This window comes from Mycetomoellerius zeteki, unplaced genomic scaffold (assembly GCF_001594055.1).
Source record: "Mycetomoellerius zeteki isolate Tzet28-1 unplaced genomic scaffold, Tzet1.0 scaffold243, whole genome shotgun sequence".
NCBI classification, from domain to species: Eukaryota; Metazoa; Arthropoda; class Insecta; order Hymenoptera; family Formicidae; genus Mycetomoellerius; species Mycetomoellerius zeteki.
In genome coordinates, this window is record NW_017257220.1 from 48294 (window position 1) to 52495 (window position 4202).

A 4202-nucleotide genomic window follows, 5' to 3' on the forward strand; every position below is an offset into this window, starting at 1 on the left:
AACTGTAATGCAATAAAAGACCTTCGCACATTGTGACCTTCTCGTCGTATCGTAGTCATCGTAGAATTATTGCTAACTAATGAGTAACGCCACGAATGAGAAGGCTTCCACTCATGGAAATCTGTTTTCGTCTTTTCTGATAGACCAAAATTGCGGTTTACGTTCAAGCGTGGAAAGCTAGATTAGAAGCAGATTATTAGCTTTTGATACATTCACAAGGAAGACATTAGAAGCAGAGGAATCGGAAATAAATTTCACAGTTTCTTCATTGGCGGCAATGGGAACACGCGAGGCGTGTAAGATTCTATTTGCGGTAGGCGAACGAGTTAACGGACGGGATGATCGTAAGGTGTCTCCGTGGTTAAAACTCAACACCATACATATATATATATATATACACACATATATATATATATATACACACTGGAGAGCCGAAGCTCCTGCTTCCTCCATCTATCATGCGAACCATGACAAACCAAGCCTCAAAAGCAGCCGCCAGCGTTGCAGCACTTTCTTACCTTCTTCACTTAGTCACCGGGCGCTCAGGTGAGCGTCTACCTGTCTGATATACAGGACCCCCTATTCCCTATCTACATTTATTAACATTTAAGCGTTAACGACATTTCTCTCTCGTGCATCCCGGAAGAAAAAGAGAATAAGAATCGTAGTGCCGGCTACTCGTATCTTGCTGCTTTCCACTTCGGGATTTCTTTCGATTTACGTTCTTTGTCTCAAGAGAATATAGCAAGAATCGATTAAATAAAACAATTGCGGTAATTCTGGAAATCTTTGAGCGTGTACGACACGTCGTTAATAAATCACTTTTAATCGAGGAATATTTGCGACTGAATTAAACATTGAGAAAACAACATTGAGAAAATTAACGAATCATAACCGAGCGTCGTTATGTACAATGAAAAGTGCGTCTTACATAGTTCGAACAGTATCGTATGATTTGAATGATCAAGGTGAAAGTCGTAGAAATCCATGCGTTTTCTGCTCAGCGGATATCGGATGGAAAGCAAAGTGGCGTGAATGAGTCGTCCCTTGACGATCGTAAGATTTATGGTTGCGACGGTTGGGCTGAAAGGGCAAGCATCGCACGACTCGGGGCTGGTAACCCTTGACCCTGCAGCTTCGAAATCCACCCTCGATATGACCACGATATCACCGCATAATCAATGATAAAGTTATATTGTAAAATGTTTGAATGTAAATTTTATTGAGATGTTCTATACGACGACGACAAATTGTCCGATGTTTACCAAATTGTTATGTCATACTATCGTGCATTGCGGAATACTGTATATCCGAAAATCGGAAGCGGCGCACAAAAAGCTAAACCGGTGCAGGTTGCAAAACGCAATTTTTCTAATCTTCCAATTCTTATTTTTTTTCATCATAAGGCCTCGTTGGCCGGAGAAAAAGTTAATAGCTTGAAGAAATTAGCCGATGTGGGGAGGATCGTTGATCGGGGATCGTGTTTCGGGAGGGTGTTCTGCACAGATGCAACGATAGCAACAGTTCGGTTCGCTCGAACCGGAGGTCACATATGAGCTCGGAGCTATGGCGTCGTATGGGCTTGACTCACACGCATCACGCGTAGTCATCCATCATTGTCAGTCTCTTCACTGACACAGCCGTCCGTCCTACCAATGCGCGAGGCTCTCGATTTGAGTTTCTTTCGTCAAAGTTGTGATTTTGTACGTCGCGATTCACGATTCTCGCTGTTCTATCGCAATTATTACGACATTATTATTTTCGCTACTCTGATAATAATAAAACTTTTTCTGATAATATGATAACCCTATTATCACGGGATGACTTAGTAAATTAATGTTTATTTTTTTCTTTAGTTATATACGAGTATGATAAATCAATTTATGCGTGAAGAAATTTCTCTAGTATAACAAATGACGCGTTAATCTCTGAATAGGATATGAAGTTGACATGGTGTAAGGATGCTGCTAAGAATAATATTTCAGTTCGATTGCTCCGATATTTTGGGTCATCTATCATCGTCACTTTCATCGTCAGCATGGGCAAATCGCGCCATCTACGATCAAAATTTACGCGTTCCGCCTCCGTTCATGGTCACTCCGTTCGTTAAAGTTATGATTTTTCGTATCATATTCGTTGATTTATAATGTTTTTATACTCCATATGGTTCATGTTAGCACTTTTAATTAAGCGACTAAAATAGCAAAAAGAAGCTTATTAGAGAAAATAAAAACACTCATTACTTTTCACTATGATCTGTATTTGTCAAATGTATCAGTGAGTGAATGTACATGTGTGATAACTTCGTTTACCGTGTTGAGGGCTCACTTGCAACACAATTATGTAGTCAGAACGAATAAACAATATATACGGTTATCGTACGCGCATATGTACATGAAAGTCTTTATATGAACAATGACGGCATCTAATTTTATACAAAAAGAGCTGCGTATTAAATATGTTGTCGCGAGGTGAAAATTAAAATTATGTCCCTACCTACGTTTACTTTTACATTACCTACTGTGAGACAATAATTTATTTGGTTCACTGAAAATAGCGCTAGTTAGTAGAGCTTTGAAAAAAATGCGATTTGTGAAAAAATGATAATGCAACCAATATTTATATAGTGGGTATGCAATAAATACATTTTCCTTAGAAAGTGTGGATTATCATTCAAAATATTGCTCAACAATATTCGTTCATTTTTATTTAAATGATATTATCCACGACACAGAATAATAACATATCAATTCGAATTAATTTTAAAGCTTGTTTTATTTTTTCACGAAACTAGCGCAACATTTTTACAAGTGCATTTGTCTCTTTCCGCAATAGTGGTCAAATAATGATTTTTAACTATTCTCCATATTCAATTGGAGGATATTAATTTCTTTTTATGAGAGAGAGAGAGAGAGAGAGAGAGAGAGAGAGAGAGACATCTATTTCCTGCATTTAATTAAAACTAACAGATTGTACCTATTTCACTTTTCAGAAGTTGTATATTCGATATAATAATCATGACTGTGTATAAATGCGATTTTCTTATTCATTTGTGTTCCATTAATCTATCCTTCGTATGATATATATGTACATAGTTTCATTGTTAATTATTGCTCACATGCACCTACAGTCTCAGGCCTCGTTTTATCGTTTTAAATCAAATATAATTTGTTATCTCATTGACTATCACGTGAAAATGAAACATTTGTGGGATATGTGTAATTTGAAAACTTCGTCAGATCCTTTTTCGAGATTATCAAATAAGGTTAAATGTTTCAACCAAAATATATACTTTGTGCCGGTGACTTAAGTTACATCGAAAACAAAAGGAACATGGCTTCAGTTATCTATACAATCTAGTTTTCGAACACCCTAACGATGCACTAATATAGAGACCGTTTGCGCCAAGAAGATTGCACTTACACCTCGTGTTTCCTTTCACGAGAATTGGACCGTTGAATTGAAATTCCATCGAATTTCCGTAACGGTAAATCTTTGATATATTTACAACATTCTTCATGCACATTTGTAAACCACAGCTCGTGTATATCAGTCTAATATCACTCACAAATCACTTTTCATCTTCTGCGATTAAGCGCGTTTCGCAAAGGGTGGTGATATAATAATGTCACTTTGTAATACAGTTTAAAAAATTCTGTGAATAGCGGAACTCTCTGTTAACATTGTTCCAATTAAAAATTAACACAACCATTGCACTCGTTGTTACTGTTGTATATTTCCAAAACATCCTTTAATGTTTGGAATGTAAATTGGTAAAATTACATATTGTCCATGGTAAGCAATATTAAAATTGATATTACACTCGGATGCATAATGATATCGACTGATCGGCTATGCTTGCATTCTAAAACAGTCAACAATTTGTAATCCGGATTACTTCAGATATGCTTGCAGTTATTGAAGTCAATTTAAATATTTCAGATTTTATTATGTACAACCATTCCATAAATCAGTCCAAGTGTCTTGATTGAATGCAGCTAGTCTTGAAAGTAATTTTGACACAACTCACGAGACAGTCACTTCAAACTAGAGGATATTCGATAACTTAGGTCGGATGGTAGATTTATTTATATAGATTTATTTATATAGACACACGCACCGTTAATAGTATTTTTAGTCCCCATTTTATTTTTACACTTACGCGCAGAGTTAAATTACGAATGTTGAAGTATATACAAATC